This window comes from Rhinolophus ferrumequinum, chromosome 13 (assembly GCF_004115265.2).
Source record: "Rhinolophus ferrumequinum isolate MPI-CBG mRhiFer1 chromosome 13, mRhiFer1_v1.p, whole genome shotgun sequence".
Taxonomy (NCBI): Eukaryota; Metazoa; Chordata; class Mammalia; order Chiroptera; family Rhinolophidae; genus Rhinolophus; species Rhinolophus ferrumequinum.
In genome coordinates, this window is record NC_046296.1 from 30150296 (window position 1) to 30173741 (window position 23446).

A 23446-nucleotide genomic window follows, 5' to 3' on the forward strand; every position below is an offset into this window, starting at 1 on the left:
GACCTTGACCATGGCAAAACACTTTGAATCTCAGTTTCCTCATCGAAAATGTAATACTGGAATGTTTCTTTCCAGTTCTAAACATATAATTATTCTAAGAACAAGAAAGTAATTAATGTCTCAGCAAACGAATGTCTTCTTTCCTGCAATGCCTGAATATAAATAGTTAAGAAAGAATTAAAATTTAAAAACAATTTTCCTAAAAATGTTATGAATTTCTCTAATAGTTCAGAGGCTAAACATTAACATAGCTCATCATGAAGAAATACATGTTTTCAATAGTAAGAATACATTCTTTAAACCAGGGGTGTCCAAACTGCGGCCCGCGGGCCAACTGTGGTCCGCAATCCATTGTTAATTGGCCCGCAGCAAATTCCAAAAATATATTTAGTTTACTTAAATAAACCAGGTGAGGCAATACGTACTTCACCTCGAGTGAGTGGCCCGGCTGTTTGTGTATTTTACCATATATGGCCCTTGGTGAAAAAAACGTTGAAGAAAGTTTGGACACCCCTACTCTAAACAGTTAAACTTTCCAGCTACTGGCCAGAAAACTTTACCAACTCGAAGTCTTTTAAACGTGAAGACTTCTGTGGCTGGTCCATACCGATCAGTATAAATTCAATCCAATTTAAAGCACAGTTACAATGTGGGCAGTCTCAGACTATTACTTTCAATGGGATTGAGTCCCTAAGGATGGCAACGACTGAGTCCCATTGAAAGTAATGGAGTAAGCAATCACATGCCATTACTTTCAAGGAGATACAGTCTCCACTATCCATAATAACATGGTAATATAAATCTGCACTGACTCATCAGCATGAAGAATGAAAATCTAAAAGAATTTAAAAGCCACAAATGTGCACCCTGAGACCAAAAAAAAAAATCCTCTTCTCTCTGGCACCCATATAACTCCTCAAAGTTGAAACACATTTTAGTGGAGCTAGAAAGGTCCAAGAACCCAGGGACAGGAACAGGTTCCTGTCCATCTCCCATTGCCCTCTCAGCAACAGTTGACATGCTCTAAGTGTTGTCTGTAATCACATGCCTGCGTTGTCCCCTTTTCATTCCCACTTATGACTTAGAGAAGAATAGTTTCTCCCCCTATGAACCACAATTGGTAAAAGAAAAATTCATTATAAATGAGCTTTTCCCTTCTGTTTTAATACATATGTCTAGATTTCCCCAATAAGTGAGAAAATCCGGTCTTGATTTCTTTCCATATTGACATGGGAGTAAAATTCCAAGAAAACCCATGTTTTAAACATAAGAGAGTTTGCCAAGGTTTCCTCATTTCCTTTTCTTTAACTAGAAACTAGTTTTGAGCAAGATGTTTGCTCTTCCAACATCCCCTCAATCTTAACCTCTAAATCAGTGAAAACAGTATAAATGAGAGATTGGAGCTATTTAAGTACAGCTGAGGTTCCTTTTAGTAAAGTAATCATCAAGAGAATCACAATTAAACACTTGCAAAGCTGTATCCGGAGGTGTGCTAGTAAAGGTTTTGTTAACAGCTAGCTCTTGGGAAAAGGAAAAAGGCTTTGACTATAGCATTTGCCCATTTTCCGGGTGTAAATACTCCAACTAGGGCTGATTTCAAGTTACCAACATGATGAAATTAAAGGGAGAGTATGGGAAAAGCTATGCAGTAGCATACCATTTTATAGTATTTTCACCATAAAGATACAATAAATGACATCAAGACCATCCATAGACAATAGTCAAGTGTGATAAAGTAATTAAAACATGATGAGTTTTCAGTATCTATTAACTTTAATTTAAATATAATTAATTTAACTGTTATATTTAATTTTTAATGATGGCTATGTTTAACAACGGGCTTACACAATTCCTGACAATTTACAAATTGCCTCACATGAGCCAGTACCAGCGAGTACAAGCCAGCCGCAGCACAAACACTGGGTGTTTTCCTCTTTAACTGGGAGCAGTCAAGTTGATATGTCAAGGATCACAAGGGGTTTATAAATTAAGTGAGGACTTCCCAAGACTGTATTCAGACCAGTGGGATTTGTCCTAAGTAAAAGATCCGACTGGACTGAAAATTCCGAAAAGTCATATGCGACCTGCTTGTTACAAGGCTCATCGTGTCTGATGCAAATGAATGCAGGTCATACCTTCAAAGGTGTTTCTCTAAAAATTTTGATATGGAAAAGGCATTTGAGTAAACCCAGTTTTATCTCAGCTCCCCTTTGTTACTTGTGTGCCCTTGGATTATCTGTTTTAACATTTTGTGCTTTAGTTACCTCATTTATAAAATGAGGCTAATAAGATTACAGTATTCACAACTGTGATACTGATAACCAGAGTCCTTCTTAAACCCTTATATTTCCAAATACCAAAATAGTGTATAATTTCCCTCATGCAATGCAATAATGTAACTGGAAAAAAAAATAGGCAACTCTCTAAGACCCATAATGATCTTAGAAATACGTGTTTTATGTCATTTATGATGCTATTAAAATAAATTCTACTGTATGTAATTTTCATAAAAGTTTCCTCTTTTATTTAAAGAATAACTTTTTACTCTTTGAAAGACCTTCATGAGTCACTTTTTCTTCTGCCTTTTCCGTGCATATAGTGGAGTCTTCAGTTACAGATTTGAGCCACAAATGTAGCATTGCATTCTTAAATGTATCCCGAACTACTAATTTTCTAACATCCATCATTTTCTTAGACTTCTTCACTTCTATCACTAGCACTTGACTTTCTCTATAATTTTTTTCTACATACAAAAAACTAAAGTATTTAAATTACAAAATTCTCAGTGATGAGAAAACAAAGACATGTGAAGGTATGGATGTTATTAAATTAGCCAGGTGCATTCACTATCTAGTACCTATTCCTATATATTAGCCTCACTGAATAATTCAGACTCCTTTTCTAGTAAAACTTAAAAATCCTACAGGTAGGAAACTTTTTGGTGACTCATAAGGACTCATGCTGTGAATGACTCATTTACAAATGCCAAGGTTCCACTTACTGGAGCTACTGGAATGTTTTTGAGAGTATTAAATAAGATGATATATGTGAAGTACTGGGAACAATGCTTGGGACTTAAATATATCAGGTATCTCTCCCTTAGTTCCCTAACTGACGCTGCAATGATTAAAATGGCCCCAGAAGAAGATAAAACATAGAAAGCTCTAGATTGCTTTCCATGCTAATTTTAGACTCATCAAGTTGCAGAATATCAGCATGTCCATCACTCTTTAACATTCAGTAAGTAACAGATCTAGAGAAAGGAGAAACAAGTTTCTTCCTCAGGTCTGCCTGTGTAAGCCTCCATTAACTCATTTCATCCTATTTGGAATTTTCCCTTTGTTTCTGCTACATTGTCCCTTTAATTTATCCAACCGAAGTGGGGCGGGGGGTAAAACTGTTCTTTATAGCAACAATTATTGCTACATTTCTTGCTTCCCCATCCCTCCTTCCTTCTCCAGTGGCAGAGTTCCATATATCATCAGACCTTCAAAATGTTTGTTTCCCTATTATTGTCTTAGTCAGTTCAGGCTGCTAGAACAAAAATACCATAAACTAGGTGGCTTAAACAACAGACATTTATTTCTCACAGTACTAGAGGCTGGGAAATTAGAGATCGGAGTGCCAGTATGATCGGGTTCTGGTGACAACCCTCAGACGGTCATCTTCTTGCTGTGTCCTCACAAGGCAGAGAGAAAGACAGTGAGAGAGAAGGAGACAGACAGAAACAGAGAGACAGAGAGAGGACGCAAGATTTCTTCAGTATCTTCTTATAAGGACTCTTACCCCATCATGAGAGCTCCACCTCCATTATCTAATTACCTCCAAAGCCGACCTCCTAATACTATCCCATTGGAGGTTAAGGTTTCAACCTATGAATCTTGAGAGGACACAAATATGCAGTCCATAACACCTATCATCTACTTCTATTCTACTGGATCCTTTCAAATTCCCAACTTTTAATGTCCAAGTATCCTAAATTTTCCTTCAGTATGCCTTGAAATGTCCCTGTGCTGATCAAATTCTGGCTCTCTCACACAATGTCGTATAGTTCAAAAACCTAAAAAGTAAGTCAGCGGGAGGCAGTCCTAGGAGGAAAAGTTATAATGGAAATATTTTTATTAGAAAATTAATTTAGGTTATATGAAGAGAGAAAAAGATCAGTTTTCCATTTTAGCATAGGAATATTTTGTTGTTCTTCACAGAATGCCAGTATTCCACAGGGTTAGTCACGACTTAACCTTTAAAAGAGCATACAAGGTTCTCAGAGAAAGCACCACCAAATAGTCAATCTCTATAAGTTAAATAAGGAGGGTGCCAAAAAAATTATATAATTATATAATTTCCTTCAGAAAGGAAAAAAGTGTAATAAAATTACATTGATGGTAACCACTTTGAGCACCTCTTATAATTGCAGAAGTCAAACGTGACTTGTATGAGTATTCATCTTTTGTTATCGGTATATTTCGAGAATTACAATTTTAATACAGTTTTTTCCTTTCTTAAAATGTGTATACATTGTTTTGGCACCCTCTGTATATAAGATCAGACCTCAGATACCTTAGCCAAAGTATTTCCTGGGATATATGTCTGTAGCCACTTAATAAATGTTTGTTAATTTGTAGTACTAAATTACTTTGCAACATATATAATATTCTGAAATTGAGGGATTTCTCATAATATAGATAATTTAGAATCTTTAAAGCCATAGGTCACAAAATCAGGAACCCCAGGAAAGAACCTGAAAGTTAAATCATATATAGTTCATCATAAAAAGAAAGCTTAAAAGAATAAAACATATTATACAACATATTATTATAGCAAAATCTTATTCTGAACAGAGACTAGTTACTGGTCTAGAGTAAAACACTCTCCCTTTCCCACCTAACTGTATCTTAATTTTTCTTCTACCTACCAAAAATGGTTATTTTTAGGTCACGTGTTAGACTCGCAAGCAATATTTTGGACGTGTTCTCTGGCATTAACCTATCCTTAATATTTATGTGTTTTGAAGAAGACCAAAGAATACAGTCGAATAATGGAGAATAATTTCAATGACGCATGCAAATTGTCATGAAGAAATGAAGAGGAAATTGTGTCAAAACAGAACATTCGCATTATAATAAAAAGAAAAGAATGATTTTCAATGCCTACTGACTTCTAGAAAAATATTTCAATCCCACTAGACTTAACTTTGAAGACGTCACCATTGAGTATGAAAACTCTTAAAGCAGAAAAACTATCCAGTCCAGCACTTGAAAATAGATAAATACACTCTTTTGAGGAATATCACGAACACTTTTTAGGAATTATTTTGGCTATATCTGCTATAAGCAATGGTACTCACAAGAGACACATTTGTATTCATTTACCTGTTCACCGTACAACCCTAGAATTTTGCCCAGTTGTCATCTCTTGAAATAGTCTCAGGACTATTGACAATTTTCAACATGGTAGTACTAGTTAGGTGATATTAATAACATCAGCAGCTAAGTGTGGACAGGTTTAATCAAACTTGATACCATTTACTTCTCCAGACAAGTCTTCCTCCTTTTTTTTTTCCTTTAGTTGCTTTCATCTACAGCACTTTCAATTTTTCCTATTCTATATAAACCTCTATATTTTTTAATTTATCAATGACAAGAACTTAGTCATCTCCTAAAGTGTCCTGAACAGCACAACTAAGAGGAAATGATAACAATAAATTTAAATAGTTGAAATTTCTCTTATATCTCTAGATAAAATTTGTTTTATTTTATTAATACTGGTTATAATATGAAAATCTATCTAGTAAATAGTTACATTTCAATAAGTTCAATAAATATATATATTATATATTTAACACTCATTTAACATCTATGAACTTAAAAACGAAGAACAAAAGAAAAAAGATGGATCAAGAAAGAGTAGAGAAAAGGTATGAGGTTGGTTATAATAGCATTTTAATTCAGGTCTTCCTAACTGCAAGCAAAACAAAAGATAGGGTGAATTAATTGTAGAACCTTACTTATTTTTAGTATGATTAGTATATAGAGTTGATAATCTCTTGGGCAAAGTCAGTACATCATTATATAATACCCACATAAAACAGTTTACTTTGTTCCTCACATGAATGGTAATCCTATACCAAACCATATTTACATTTGGTAGAGAAGTACCAAAGAGTTTTGTTGCATGGTGAGAGGAAGCTGGTTTAAATATGAAAATCCAGCAAACTGCACTTAACATGTAGAAACTATTTGATTTTTCAGAAAATTTGAAAGTTTAAAATCGTTATTTACCAATAGGTGGGATTTTCAAGGTAGGGTATGAGCAGGGACAAAATTAACTTCTGTGTTCTTTCCTAGATTGAACTTCTGTTTTATTTATTTTGTTTCGTTTTATGGTACATTTTGGTTGTAGTTCATCTTTCATAGCCTCCAACAGGCACCATGTTTTCCTCTAGAAGTTTTAAGTGAGTTGTCTATGTATGGTATTTCATTATAATTTATAAACGTTTGTCTGATGTTAAGTTCCACTTTCTCTTAGAGGATTCTGGAATCAGAGGATCAGGAAGGGCCGCCTCGTCAGCATTGCCCTTGTTATGATTTGTTAATTATCCTGCACACACAGTCAGTAGAGGAGCAGATCCTACTCTAATAAAGTGGCAACTACATTCCTTTTAAAATGGCCATAGTTCTCTTGTGAATTCATTTCACAAATTTAACATGGCCTCCAAATGGAAACAAGGTGTCGAAGCTCTAAAACGGATTTCACATGATTCACATCACATAAACTAACTCTTCAATGCACTTGAGTCCTGTCACTTTCTATAAACTCTCCCTTGAAAACTCAGGATTCTTTCATTTGGTACCTCTGAAAACCGAAATAAGCATAAGGTTTATTTTTTATGGTTTGCATATTTTCAGCACAGAATGGAAAATAAATCATTGATATATTAAGAATGATTACCAGCGTGTAAAGTGGAACGCAGAATGACCTTAGATATATGACACACAATGCTTTTCAGGACAGCAGCTAATTTCCAGCAGAAAGGTCATGCAAAAAATAATGTGATTAGAAGAGGTTGAAGGAAAAAAATAGCCACATATTTGGACATAGACCAAATTCCCTTTTTGCCACTGTAACTGAAAACCATTGCTTCAATATTTAATGAAACGCTTATGCTGCAGCACCTGGTCACATTGTCAGCACTGCCTAACCACTGCCTCCCCCGTGGGTCATTACTGCAGCCATCTGAATGGGGGCAAACTGTTCATCGAGGACAATAATGCCAGTCTTTAAGAATCTACAGCTACAAAACAGCAGGAGACAGAGTTACTTTGGCTTTGATCTTGGGAAAAATGGCTGGGGGCAAAATGCTGTTTCCTACCATCAGAGACTATACAGTTAGCAATAATTCTGTAAGTCAAAGCCATTCACAGGACTCAACTTGGCTGCCCTGCTTTGCTTTCTCTCTCCCCTTGCAGAAAGCTAGCAGCTCCTGGTGAGAGATCCTTGTCAACAGGAAAACACTAGTTCACGCTACCCTGCTAATGATCCAATGCATCAATACCTCAAACAATCACAACAAGCAGATGTCCTAAGTTAATATAGACTTCCCTGGGATTTTCCTGGTGAAACATGGCTTTAAAAGGCATTAGTCTTTTGTCCTCACTAGAGAACGGCTAAATCCTGGCACCAATTCCTTGGGTATGTGAACCTCAGCCTAATGGAATTTAATTACTTTAGTGGTATTAATCATCTGTACAGTAGAGCAAAGAGTATTTTATTACCACTTTTAAGGGTTATCGGCACATTTATTTCAAATGAACTGTCAAACTGTGTTACGTGTAAGGCATGCCAGGTTTGAATTCTGCAGCTCAGGTGAAAATAAATTTACAGTTTAAAACTCTTCCCCTATCATCAGCATCCCACCTATTAATAGTGGCAGCACATATGTAAGACTCTCAAAATTAAAAGAAATTAAGTGTTGAATTAGCTATTCATTTTTTACTCTCTGGTTTTATTCCTTATTCCAACCATTTTGACTACTCATTTGCAAAGGTTGCTTTATACCAAGGACCCCAGGAACACCAATTGGCATCAAATAGGCTGTGACACCATTACAGGCTTAGTTACAGAAAAGTGACGCTAATCTTGTCCATTATCAGGCAACAAGCACCAGCTCAATAATATAAGATTCCTCCAATTCATGCCGTGTAGCAAATGCTTTTGTTTTTGTTCAAATTCAGGGAAAATGAATGTGTACTGCTCTCTCCTCTTGGTTGTTTTTAGCTCTATTTGAATTGTTCTATAAAGAACTCTAAGAAACTCTCGCACCATTTATAAAGCTCTCCTCCTGTGCTAAATAGATCCAAGAGTGGTTTGCAAGATGCCGAACTCAGGTTAATTCTGTAGACTTCAGTAAACTTTCTGTTTGTCATAAAGCATGCTGCAGAACTCAGGGTTAGCAAAGCAGAAGAGTGGGAGTGGGGAAAATGCAGATCAAGAGTCCTGATACACATGGGGCCAGAGTTCTCTAGGGCTCAATCCTCCAAGGGTTAGTATATAGCATATAGTATACTGTGGTATAACAAGAAATATATTTTGTCTTTGTCCCGGTTCCAGCACAAAGCTCCTCAAAGGCTTGTAATTTTGAGTGACAGGAGTGTTTTTTGTCATTCCAAGGAGGCCCTTCCCAATTTATGCTAATGAGGTGACTTAGGGTGGGGCCCCTAGATAACCTCTGGATGAGGCTGGTCAGCAGAGAGACCATGTGATTAGGGGGTTGGGAGTCCTGCTGCCCACCCAGTGATCTTTAAGAAAGGGAAGGGGGTGGCATTCTGCAGATTAACTCCATAAAAATTCTTGAATAACAAGACTTGATGGGCTTCCAGGATTGTGAAAACTTGGAGGTACTGGAAGAGTAGCATGCTGGAGAGGGCATGGATGCTCCCACCCCTTTCCCCATACCTGCCCAATGCATCTCTTCCATCTGGCTGTTCCTGAGTTACATTCTTTTATAATGAACCAGTGATCTAATAAGTAAATGCTTCTGAGTTCTGAGAGCCACCCTAACAAATCAATTGAACCCAAGGAGGGCTTTGTGGAAACCTCTGATCTATAGCAGGTTGTTCAGAAGCAAAGGTGACAACCTAGACTTGAAGTTGGCATCTGCAGGTGGGGGTGTGGGTGGGGATGCGGGTGGGAAGGTGGGAGTCTCGTAGGATTGAGCACTTAACCTGTGGGGTCTCATGGTATCTGTAGGTAGACAGTGTCAGAATTGAGTGAATTCCTTGGTGCTGGGAAAAACACACATACTGGAGAGAGCTTAGGTAAATTCCTTAACCACTTCAGTTTTCTCTTCTGTAAAATGGGAATGTAATTCTGGGCTTATTTTAAAGTTTAAAGACCATATGCACAAATAAAATGATCTTAGTACAATGCCTGGTATATAAGTGGGTTCTGTTATGTTGCTGTCACAATTATAAAAAGGACACATACTATTTAAAAAGCCATAGATCCCACCTTATCACCTGGGTCAGTATCACGTTGAATGAATTCACTACGAATTTCCGTGTCTTCTAAAACACCTTCATTTTTTTCTTCCTCCACCTACCCCTCCTCCACCAAAATCCTTATAGCCCCTGACCTGTTCCACATCCACCTGTTTAAGGCATTTCCCACTCAACTCGTTTCAGAGACATTCTGCAGTGAGAAGCAAATGAGAGCAATTTGTGACATGAGATACTGCATGTGCAAAAGACACATAATTAGTGTCAAAATGGATGCATTTGCTTTTTAAAATCTATTTGTCCTGTGATTTCAAATGAATCAAGCTGCTATATCTCTCTCAACAGCTTCATACTACTCCATAATGAATTAAATGGCTCCTTTGAAAAAGAGTGTAAGCTTTATGAATAAAATGCTTTTTCAAATGTTGGGATAAGAAGGACTTAAAAAGACTCTTATGTTTAGTACCTCTTTGTTTAAAGATCTCCAAACTCAGAATCTTTGAAAGAAAAGCATTCTCCAAGGGAAAAAAAAAAAAAAATTATTTTTTCATCTTTCCAAACGTTATAATTATCAATAGGGGGTAGGAGAAAGCTACACTATTCAGCAAAGTCATGAGAGCGCCCTGAATTTCCCTACCCCCACCCAGTACTCTGACGTCCTAAACATGTAATCAAGATCCAAAATTCTTTTCAAAGACATTTCATAAGATAGGAAAGAATGCTCCACTCTAAGCTCTAAAATGTTTAGATTCTACTATTCATTTCCTCTCTTTCCACTCTATTTCTATCCCTCTCTCTTTCTTCTCTGAATATCTGTGTTTGGCATTGAAATAATACACCTTTTGAGTCCATTCTCTCAACTCTACCTTTGAAATAAGCTTGGTTCCTCCAAGTTTCCCAAACTTTGGTCTTTACTAATCTCCTTATAGATTTGAAAAAAGGAACAAAGAATTTTTGAACTTGGCAGTAGTCTATGGAAAAGGCAGAAAATCATTTGAAATGTAGGAAGACCAGAGCTACAGACGGTTAAAGGGAGAGTGTTAATGAACAAGTTAACTGAAAGTCGTTGGAAATTTCAGAAAAGAATCCACACTGGTCCAGCTAAATACTTGCACATCACATCTGGATCACACACAAGTCCAATATCTAGTAATGGTGTATGCTTCATATTTTGGAAGTTAAAATTAGCAATACATTTATGGGATTGATTTTCCTATTTGAATAGCAGAAAGTGAAGGAAAGGATGTCTCATACTCCATCCAACGGTCCATGGGAATCAAGTTTACTTCATCGTTTTGACCTCCAATATAAAAACAAATGTCATTGTACAAAATGTAAAATAGACTCACAGTGAAGGATTTAGGATTTAATCCTACTTCCCTTTTATTCTTCCAACCACAAACTCTGTTTCTTCATTGTGAAATGAAGATATTGTTAATCATCTTAACAAGCACATTAGGATAAATGAGATAAAATTTATGTACCAAGTTAAACTACATAAATCCAACATGGTACAAAATGACAACTAGGAAAAATAAAAAATTTCATTTCTTTTCTTAGAGGAAGCCCCAGGCTTCACAATAGTGAGCTCCAGCTATTTTCAGTTCTAGGTAATAGGCACAAAGTATCCTCTGTCGTGAAAAAGTCTTTTGTATAATCTACATTCTCCAAACCTAGAATTGGGATAATTTCTCTGTCCTTCAGGTATCTCTTTCTAGAGATGGCCATGATCACTAAATGATAAACTCTGTAAGCTGCTATCAGAAACACTAAGTTTCAGGTTGCATATGGAACTAGATTAATGTAGATATCATACGAAGCCAATGGATGTTTATAATCTAGAGGGCAAACCACAGCATGATGTGAATACATGTAACTGAAAAGAAACATAGGCAGAAAAAATAGCAAGTGAGAATCATCCCTTCTTACAGCTTGGATGATCACTAAGTTCATCATGATTTTATTAAACATTTCCTATTCATTAATCACTTGATAATCTTAGCTCAGAGTACAAAATTGTCAATATCAGGATCATTGCTTTTACAGAAATAATTGCATAAATTGTGGTACATGTATTGATGGAATATAATTGTATCAAAATTATCACTAAGAGCTTATACTAACACAGGAATATGTTTTTGCTAAAATGTAACAGAAAACATTGTATCCATGGTATGATTGCAACTATACAACATAAAGCAACCAAGCACTACATATTGGTAAAATGTTAGAGGAAAATACATCAAAACGCTCACTGTGATCAGTTTTGGTTAGGAACAATAAGATTATTTTTTCTTCTTTCTAATTTTCTCAAATTTACTAATATTCTGTAATAAGTATGGTCTTTTATGCTGAGAAAACACACAAGCAATTTGTTTTGTTAATGACTAAAAAGGACAAGTCCTTATTTTACACTTTTTTTTTTTAAAGTTACCAGTTTAACTTTTTTTTTTTTTTTTAAACAGGACTTTTTTACTGGGGAACAGTGTGTACTTCCAGGACTTTTTTTTGTTGTTGCTGTTCAAGTCAAGTTGTTGTCCTTTCAATCTTAGTTGTGGAGGGCACAGCTCAGCTCCAGGTCCAGTTGCCGTTTCTAGTTGCAGGGGGCACAGCCCACCATCCCTTGAGGGAGTTGAACTGGCAACCTAGTGGTTGAGAGGACGCGCTCCAACCAACTGAGCCATCCAGGAGCTCAGTGGCAGCTCAGCTCAAAGTGCCGTGTTCAATTTTAGTTGCAGGGGTCACTGCAAACCATCCCTTGCGGGACTCAAGCAATTGAACTGGAAACCTTGTGGTTGAGGGCCCACTGGCCCATATAGGAATCGAACTGGCAGCCTTCGGAGTTAGGAGCATGGAGCTCTAAACGCCTGAGCTACCAGCCAGCCCTTGCCGGCCCTTATTTTACACTTTTGTGTCACTGTAGAAGGGTATAAATCTACAATTACTGTTATATGCTGGTTGGGGACGGAGGTAAGTACACAGTTTGGTGCAGAATAAGGCCATTAGAACAGAGGTGCTGCTTCCATCTTTAATGCTCCTATTCAGTTATTTTTAATCAGCAAAACTTTTCTAATACCAGAATTTTGGTTTTAAGTATCATTGCACTTCTCAGATAATAATACTATTTACTCGTATTTTTTTGTTTAGGCTTATTTATTACAGTTGCTATGCATTTTATTATAAGTATCCATCACTCAATCACTACAAAGTCCTTTATTGTGCTACTTGGGAAAACAAGTGACTTCCTACTTAACAAAACTTATTTATTTTTAGAAATAAATTACCTTTACACGAATTCATCCCCAATTTACTCATTTTTTCCACATTCCCCTGGATATTTTCATTCTCTGCTTGACATGTCTTAAGGTGCATTGATTGAAATTAGACTAGGTATTCCAGATGAAAGTGTATCATTATTTGCTATAACACCAACTTAATATTTCCATATTATTTTCTTCCCTTTTTAATATACCCTGGAGTCCTATTTCCCTTCCTAACTGCCTCTGTGTGATGGGGAGATTTCTTCCTTGAGCTGTCTGTGATAACTCCTAATTCATTTAAACAGCACACACTGTTTTAATCATATATATTTTCACAGGTATAACATCTTTTTATGATCCGAACTATTCTTTTGCTACCTTAGCTTTTCTTTTATGTGAAATGGTCTAGGTCAGATAAGTAATAACATATTCAAAGATATAATGATAAAAAGTAATGTTAGCTCAGTGGCAAAATAAATTGTTTCAAATATAGTGTTAATCATTTCTACAAATATATGAGAATTACACTAAAAGATTCTCATGAGTGAATACTGAAATATTTAACACCTTTGAAAGAGATTAATGTGCCTCTCTTGTTTTTTTCAGAAATGTCTTTGCCATTTTACTAATTAACGGAGGCTATCCTTGTTTAGACAAATTTTGTCCCCCTCACAGCCTATGCTCTTTCTACATTACTTTGTCCTGTAGTAAAATTAAAGCACTCAGTTCTACACACTAATCCTCCGCTAGGTAACAGATTGCAATATTTTGAACGCAAAAGTATGAGGCAGGAAGATGGGACTTTTGGGCTCTCATCCCAGATCTTCTGCCCAGTGACTTCCCACTTAACAAAACGCATTTTTTTTTAGAAATAAGTGTGCTGTGCTCCTGGAAATGTACTGCTTTCTCCTTTGCCTAAGTTAACTTGTTCAAAGAATGTATGTAGCAATTGTCACTACCTTACAAAATGTTGCAATTTTCGTGGTTTAAAAAAAACTATGAGTTTGATTATTTTCCCCCAGATTACATTTGGGCATTCTCAATTACATCTTTACATACTTTCCTAAAATTATTACCAGTGAGAGAATATGCCCCCATGCATCGTCCCAGAATTAAATTCTGTGGCTCACCTTTATTGCTAAAGCATTTCAGATTCTTTCCAAGGAGCATCATACAAAATTTTAAAAAGACACTCATACTTTTCATGATTTCAAAGCCTGTCCTTTCAAATTTAGTCAATGTTTATTTGGAGAGAAATATCACTTTGTCATTTATTTGAGCCAACAGTTTAATCCCGTCCTAGTTTTGCCCTTCCAGCATGCCTCCCATTTACTTTCAAATGAAATGTGCTCAGAACACAAAAATCAGAATTTTTAGTTAAGTCTTAGTAAAAGTAAAGCATAATTAGTGAAATACACATTATATCAAATATAGACACATCTGCAAATATTTATATTAGATAACAGATTTTAATGCCTATTACGTAGCTCTTTCAAATAGTTACAATGTTCCCATTGAATCATCCTAACTGCATATTAATTTAGTTACTGGTTGATTAAGATGGTGACCGATTGTCATGTAGAGAAATAAAACAGAAAAGAGATTGGATACATGGACTGAAACATAACAAGCACACTGGAGGTATCCTGGAAATATTGCTGGCTCATTCATTTATTTTATTCCATAGATATCTATTGCGTATTTATTATGTACCAAGCACTATTCTATGAGCTGAGGCTACGAGAGAGCACAAAACAGAAAAAGTCTCTTCCATCACAGAGCTTACAAATAAACAAGAAATATGAATTAGCCTGAACTCCATGCACTGGCAGTTTTTACGGAACAAAAATGGTCATTATCTACAATTTCATGTGTTTCAGCCTAAATAATATGTCAGATGGTGATAAGTGACATGGAGAACAATAAAGCTGAGGTAAAAGAGAACGCAAGTCTATGTGGGATATTACTCTTTTAAATAGGGTAGTCAGGGAAGGAAGGAACCTTAAATAAGTGAGGGAGCAAGATAATGTGAATATCTCTGGAAAGAGCATTCAAAGCCCAGGAAACAGCAGAAACAGAATCCTGAAACAAGACTGGGTTTAGTTACCAAGTGTGGCTGGCGCAGTGTGGACAAGGGGAGAAGTGGAAAATAGCAAGTTAGCAAAGTAGAGAGGGGTTGTGAAGGCAGAAACATCACGAAGGGCAAAGTGGCCACAATGAGGAATTTCATTTTACTTTGATAAAATTGGAAGTTTGGGGAGGGCTCTGGGCAGAGAAGTAACGTGATGCAATTTACTTTTTAATACAACCACCCTGGTTGTTGGGTTGAGAGCAGCATCTAGGGGGCAGAGAAAAAGGCAGAAACAGGGCAGCATATTGGGATGCTCTTACAACAATCCAGGCAAGAAGTAAGGGTGGACCAGTGAGTTGAAGTAAGGTGGTGAGAAAGAATCATATTCAGGATGTAAACTGAAGGTAAAGCCAACAGGTCTTGACTATGGATTGGATGTAGGCTGAGAGAGGATGGGGTGGGACGGGTAAAGATGATTACAGATTGCACAGTATTTGGCCTGAGCAAATGGAAAGATGGAGTTATTTTTCACTGAAGCATAGAAGATGGTAGGTTTGGTGGACAGGGTATAAAAATCTGGGTTTCAATTTGGAACATGATAAATTAATGAGACTTATTAGGTATTCAAGTGGAGACATCAAATAGACAGATATGCATGTCTGGAGCTCTATAGAGTAGTCTGGGATGGAGACTTAGGTTTCAAAGTTATCAGTTTATAAATGGTCTATAAACCCACGAATGACATTGGATGATGTCACCTAGGGAGTGAGTATAGACAAGTGATAAAGGCTAAACACTGAGCTTGGGGATAGCCGAGCATTGAAAGATCAGGAATATGAGGATGAACAAGCAAAGGAGGTTGATAAGAAATGGCTAGAGAGAAAGGAAGAATCAAGTACAAAGTCATGTCCTGCAAGCCCACAGAAAGTATTTCAAAAAGCAGAGAGCACTGATAAACTATGTCAGATATTGAATATATCAGCAGAAGGTGAAAATTAGCCTTTGGATTTAGCAACATGGAGCTCATTGGTGACTGACAATTGGTAAAAAATGGAAACAGAAATCTGATTGGAGTAGGTTCAAGAGAGACTATTGGGAGTAAATGACTAGACAACTTTTCTTTCTTTCTGTCTTTCTTTCTTTCTTTCTTTTTTTTGAGGGGTATTCCTATTAAAACAGAGAAGTGGGGTAGTAAGTAGCAGGGCATTTGAAGGTAAGATATTTTTTTTAATGCTACATAATACTACAGCATATTTATTTTGCTGATGGGAGTAATCCAATAGAGAAGGAACAAAGAATGGTGCAAGAGAAAGGAGAACTGGTGGAATAATCTCCTTGAAAGGGGCAGAGGAGACAGAATCAAGTGCAGGAGTTAGGGATCGGCCTTCAGAAGGGCATGAATAGTTTACCCACTATAATATCTATACACAAGGCAGAATATGAAAATACTCTTCTAAAAGAGATATGAAAGTGAGAAGACTAGAGAAATGTGCTAGGATTTCCAGGAAGCACTAAAAGCCCTTTTAGGGTTACTGTTAAAATGGATTTACCAGCATGGTTGTGAGTTTTTCTCCAGCTACTCAGCTGTGAGGGTACAGCGTGGAGGGCTGATCTAACTGGGTGGGGCGTGGGGGAGGGATGTCGGAATTTGTCCAGGTAAGATGAAGAGATGGGGAGCATGAGACTTACTGATTATAATCATGGACCACCAAATCTAATTAAAATAAGCGTAATGAGGACGTGAGAGTGATGAGAAAAAGTGAAAATGATTGATGGACCTTAGGGGGAAGTTGAGATACTAGAAGGGGGTAGCTGGAAAGATAAAAAAAGGTGGGTGGAGAGTAGGAAGCTTGAAATTGAGAGGACAGAACGCTCAGAGTTATTGGTATCAGCAACATCTAGGGCAGTGGCTCTCAGAATCACCTGGAAGGTTTGGTAGATGAATTGCTGGACTTCACACTGAGAGTTTCTGATTCAACAGGTTTGGGGCTGAACCCCGGTATTTGAATTTCTAATAAGTCCCATGTGATGCTGAGCCTGCTGATCTGAAGACCATAGTTTGAGAACCAGTGGTGTGGAATGTCATCATGGGTGAGGTGGGGTGGAAAACAACTTGCTGTGGGAGAGGTGGTCAAGGAACATGGATATTAGGAGAATCACCCATGTGACTAATACATTAACAGAGCTATTCAATTCACACACAGATTTTAGTCAGTCACTAATGTGAGTCCAGTACTGTGTCTGATGTGGTCTCATACAAAATTCAGTGTGGTCTCTCATACAGAATGAAAACACAAAAACAAGCAAACAAATCAGAAAACACCTTCATTTCTGGGAGGTCCACATTTTAAAATCATGTCTCTCTCATGGAAAGATGCAGCACATTTATGGGCTTGTTTATTCCATTGCAAAGTATAGAGTTCCTGGTAAACCTTGTTCAGAGCAAAGAACACGTGTTTCTGAAAAATGACACATATATGAAGCAATTTTAAATGTCTAGGAGAACTCATTAAACAAAATCTGACCTAATCATTTCATAAAATGAACATCACCCAATTTATAAATTTGGATTTCGATGTATTATTTACATATATGTGTATATATATAAATGTTGCATGGTCAAGTAAGGTAAGAGTGATAAGTAACACTCAGAGTAACTCTCTTTGGCAGTACTTTCAACATAGAGACAAAAAAGACTTTGACACCAGCTTTGTTACAGAGTATTTTAGTCTATATATCCTTGTAGTAAATCCAGCCATGCTGGTACCTTCAACTATCTTTGAATCACTTACAACATTTGAGGATCTGATAAAAATTATGGACTCTTTCCCCCCCAGAGGATATAAGTCCCCAAGCACACAATATTATTCATATAACTACAGGGAGTTTAAGGATTTTATGAGGCTCATCCCCTTTAAATATCCTCAATCTAAATGAAAATTAACCTCAGATAAAACTGCAGAAAAAAATGTTTTTGTATCTTTCCTCTGCCCATACCATACACAACTCTTTTTATGAAGAGTAAACTGTTTTTGTAAAAAAGTAAATAAATAATATATATTTTCTAAGCACAAGAAGTTTTATGAATATGTCTTTGGTGATCAAAATCAAATCAACAAAAACTGAACTGACCATACATTTTCATGGATACTGAGCCCTGTGAAGCATCCAAAGAGATATAAGGTTATGGTTTTGGATCTCGAGTGTGTTCTACTATGAAAGGGAATATAAGGCACACAGACATAAAATTTACCTGAAAATACATGGGTCTGAGTAAGGATTCTAGGAGTCAAAAGGAGAGATGTCACAACATTGATAATAAATCTGTTGTCAAAATAAGAGCTCAAATATTAAGAGCCACTGAGGCAATGGCCTTTCATGTCAGAATAGTGAAGAACATGCTGTCTGAAAGAAATCAGCCTGGAATTGGGCCTTGTAGAAGGAGGGAAAACAAATGAAATCAACATGTAGAAAGAATGTCTCAGAGACAGGGATGGCTGGCTACCTGTTGGTCTGAAATTTGACATGTTTGGCAGGTTCTCCATCAAAATACACTGGGCCTGTCATTAGAGAGTGAAATAGGTCAAACAATGTGCAAGATCTCAGCAGAGCAGATGAGCAGATTCAAATTAATGCAGAAGCTAAAGTACTAGAAAGTCTCCTCCAGGAAAGTTGCTTCCCTAGTTTCCAGTCGTGCTTAGGGAATACTCAACCATCAGCCTTGTTCAAAACACTCGCTGTTATCATGTTCTCATTATTATATATCTGTGAGCACCTTACAGTTTACAAAGCTGTTTCACATACGTCCTTGTTTCTTGCTGTTAGTAGCATTTGTATTGACCTTTCATTAAGCAACTTCAGGGAGATAAACAATGAAGAAAATGCATGCAATTATTTCATGTATGTAAAATCTCTCATCAGATTAAAAAAAAAAAAGCCATTAAGGAATCACACAGATTGACACAATTTGCACCAAAAGAGTAATGCAGCAAGTACCTTTGCTATTGTGCCTTGTGATACTCATATAGGTTGAGTTTAATGAGTCAAAGAGAAGATGAAACATAATTTGCCTCTGGATAATTAAAAAAGAAAAGAGTATCATATTTTTCTGAATTTTGTAAGTTCTTGAAACAAATGTGTTTGATCTTGTGTTTGTTCGTTTTATCAAACTCTTTAAATTAAATAATGCTGTTAAATTGGAAATATTCAAAGGTATCTTATTAATGTTTTCTGGTTAACTTGGGTAGAGTAAGTTGAACATAATTTAATATTTTTTCATAATTTGCAAATTTGAAAGGTCTCTAATCATCAGTGATCTGAGGTGACAGGAAGACGACAAACCTGATTTGAACTTGAACAACCTTAGCACTAAGGTGGGGAAGGCCAGTGTTGAAAAAAAAAATCCACTTAATTAATGGTTCTGGTGGGTTAGGATCCAGATTATTAGGCTTTCAAATAAAATTAAAAATAAAACCTTGCATTTTAATTATTTTCACTATCAATTTTGCCTCCTAGACCTGGCCTCACTAACTTTAACACTTTATGCCTTTAGAATATGCTTTTATTAAAAAAGTTGAGGAGTTTGTTATATCTTAGAAATAGATAATGAAAATGTATCATACTGAGCAAAGCTATCTTTTCTGAATACTAAAAATGTTCTATTACTGAGAACGTTTGCAACTTGATAGAGTAAGCATAATATAGCCTGGAATGATGGCATGCCCGTAAGGGTTTAGAAAATCCTGAGCTCATTCTGACTCAAAGGCCAAAGTACAGTTCAACTTGGTTTTAATTTTTGTGGAAGTTAATTTGGCTCTGATTGTTAGAAAATTAACCTTCCATAAATATATTTATATATTTTTAGGTAACAGATAAAAATATACTTATATATTTGTAGATAAGAGCGCACTGTAATTTTCACTAAGAATTTTAATCATTAACAATAATCCCTCCCCTTTGCAGCTATCTTCTGCTGTGCAGTTGAAAAAAATGACTCAATTTCCCCTTACCATGAAAAACTGCATGTACTAGCCTGGAAGTAACAGACCTAAGAAGAAAACTCAAATAAATCTAGAACCAAGAAAAAAGTGCAAGGTATCCAATTTCACCCAGTAGTGATTAAAATCTCCAAACTATATGTAAAGTTTTGCTGACTGGATTGAGCCAGAAGCGAAATACAGCAACCAAAAGATTTTTTTTTATACATGTAAAAAAAAAAAATCATGGATAATCATAAGCTCCACTCCACCAGGAAAAAAATACAAGATTTAAAATTGTTGTAATAAGGCAGTGGTTAAGAATACAACTACATTATGCTAATTATCATAGTTATACCATTAGCCAATGTAAATTACTGCACTTATTAAAGGGACAAAAATGGCTCTGTGCTTAGAAGATACAGATAAGTTACAGTAAGGTTTATAGGCTGAGAGTAAAATAATGCCTCTTTTGCAATAAAAATAATGGTTTTAAATAGAAAATAATAAATAACATGAGTGAACACGCAAGTGTATAATAATTAGTTTAACTTTTATAGAGGGCAGGACCTCAGTTTTATTATCAATAGTGTATCATATTCATGGGAGCTCTGTACAACTGTAGACTTCTTTAGTTAAAGCAAATGTTTGGTGTGTCATTATGGCTTTAATTCCTACAAGAGCACTTTATTACTATTATTATTTTTTCTCCTTCTGCACCTATGAAGAAAGAACCAAAATAATTTTCAAGACCTTTCAATCTAATTGTTACTTTAAGGTCATATAATCTTCCCCTCATGCCCAAGTCAAAGCTTGGGAGCTATTTTTGACATCTTCTCTGTATCGTGAACCAATTGCCAAGACCTGTGACTTCTATTTCCTAAATACTTTTCAAATCCATTCTCTTCCCTCCGTCTCTACTACTAATAGCCCACCCAGTCCCAGTCACCCTAATTTCTCACCTTAACTCTACCAGCAGGTTTTTACGTTGTGTCTCTTCTCATGCCTTACTCTGAATGAGTCAGAGTACTCAATGTAACCATGTCTCTCCAAAGCTTCTTACTGCTCCAGGGGTAACTTCCAAAATCTTCACTTGGACTTACAGGCCCTGCACAATCTTGCCTTAACTCACTCTCTGGCTTTATTTCAATCCAACTTCGCTACTGATATTCCAGCCTCTGCCACCTTTTTTCAGATCCTTCAATGTTCTACTGTCCTTTCTGCTTTAAGGCTTTCCTTCTTCCTCAATGCCTTCCTCAAACTATGGCATACTCAGTTTAACCATCACTTGCTTAGAAAAGTTTGCTTTGCTATCCACCTGGGTCAGGTCAAATGGTATGTGCATTGTATACTAGTCTGCTGTATCATTATCACAGTTCTAATTACTTGTTTATTTGCCTATTATCCTGCCTTCCCAGTCCGACACATCTCTCCCCTCAGAAACACTCATATTATACAACTTTGTGAGGCAAGGACCCTGGCGGTCTTGTTTTCTACTGGATCTCCAGCCCCACGAACAAGTCATATTACATAATATCAATGCCCACCAAACTGTTGAATATTCCCACTCCCAGGGGAAAAAAGATGTTCTATAGCTTTGGTGATGGAAAAAAAGAATGGCTCCACAGAAGAATAAAAAGCAGCGAGAATTAAACCATCTTTTTTTGCAAGGACCTTAACCTTGCTTACCCTACACTTCTTATTTTGAACATCAGTAAATTGGAGGTACAAATAGCTGGTGAACATTGTTCCCAATGTGTAGGTACATTCTAATAAAACAATTTTGATGAAAACAATTTCTAAACTATAAAGAGCTATGCTATTCAAATAGAAGTTATTACTGGAAAATGTGTGTATATGTGTAAAAAGATGTTGATTTGAAGATGTATTTAGATATAATTATAAATATTTATATTTCCCCAAATGTGCTGTGATTTTCTCAAGAATAGAGCCTGTGTCTTCTTTTAATGAAGTAAAAAGCATCTTAGTTTTTTAAAGCTAGAATAAGTAATGTCTTCTTTTCTAGATCTTACCCAGTAAATGGGTATACAATGGTTACCTACAAATGCTTCATAAATTAAGAGTTCGGTGGTCTTTAGTAACCAAGGAACAAAAAGCCATGCGTTTTTTTTGACAGGCTCTGCAAGGAATCACTAGTAAGCAAATTACACATAGCTTCTCCCAGGAAAGCTTGTGTATTATTCTACACTTACATTCAACACACTCGTAGATTAATGCAGTCGTGCTAGATTTATGAAACACTCAAGATTTATATGAGACTTGTTTGGAAGGGGCTTATCTCCGTATTTTCCCTAAGAAGGAACGAGATAAGTAGCAATCTTTTCTTCTTAATCAGGATTCAAATTTACCGACTTACCAAGAAATATGAAGAAACTTCTAGTCACTTGTTTCAGAATGAATTCTTAAATTTATCGTTTTTAAGATCCAAATTGAAAAAGAAAGTACTTTTTCTTGCCTACAATAAAAAAATAATAAAAGTTTAGACATGTTGGAGTGGCTGGATGGCTCAGTTGGTTGGGGTGCGAGCTCTGAATGGCAGGGTTGCCGGTTCAATTCCCACATGGGCCAGTGAACTGCGCCCTCCACAACTAGATTAAAGAGAACAAGCTGCCACTAAGTTTCTGGAGGGGTGGCCGGATGGCTCAGTTGGCTAGAGCGCGAGCCCTCAACAAGGTTGTCGGTTTGATTCCTGCATGGGATGGTGGGCTGCACCCCCTGCAACTAAGATTGAAAACGACGAATGGACTTGGAGCTCAGCTGCGTCCTCCACAACTAGATTGAAGGACAACAAGTTGACTGGAACTGATGGATCCTGGAAAAACACACCATTCCCCAATATTCCCCAATAAAAAAAATTGTTAAAGTTTAGGTATGTTAATATAAACTCAGAAAAAAATGTAACAGGGGAAAAAAAACTATGAACAATACAAAACTGTAATCAAAATAGTATGATACTGGCATAAAAATACAGAGCTCAATGGAATACACGAGAGAAACCAGAAAAAAGTCAATAGCAGGAGTTTAACATACAGAATAATGTTATTTCAATCAAGTAAAGAAAGGTAATTTATTAAAAAGGTAACGATGACACCAGTGGCTATCCCTCTGAGCGAAAATGAAAGCAAAAATGTAAATATCAACCTAAACCAATAAAAATATTAGCAAACTTTAGGAGACTGAATTTCCAACCTGGAGATTAAAGAAAAGATAGATATACCTGAATGGGCAAAAATTACAATCTTTTGTACGACAAATCTATAAACAAAATCCATTGGCAAACAGTACACTAAGGAAGATTTTTGCAATCCAGATGACATAAAAGTTTTAAAATCTAAAATCCAGTTTTTAAAATTGGTAACAAAAAATATACCATCCCTACTGATGTACCTTGAAAACATTATGCTAAGTGAAAGAAGCCAGACACAAAAGGTCACATATTGCACGATTTCATTTATATGAAATATCCAGAATAGGTATTTTCATGACAGAAAGCATATTGGTAGTTGCCAGGGGCAGGGGGTAAAGGGGTGGGTGGAGGCGAAATAGGGAGGAACTGCTTAATGGGTATGGGTTTTCTTTTGGGGCGATGAAAATGTTTTGGAACTAGGAAGAGTTATGGTT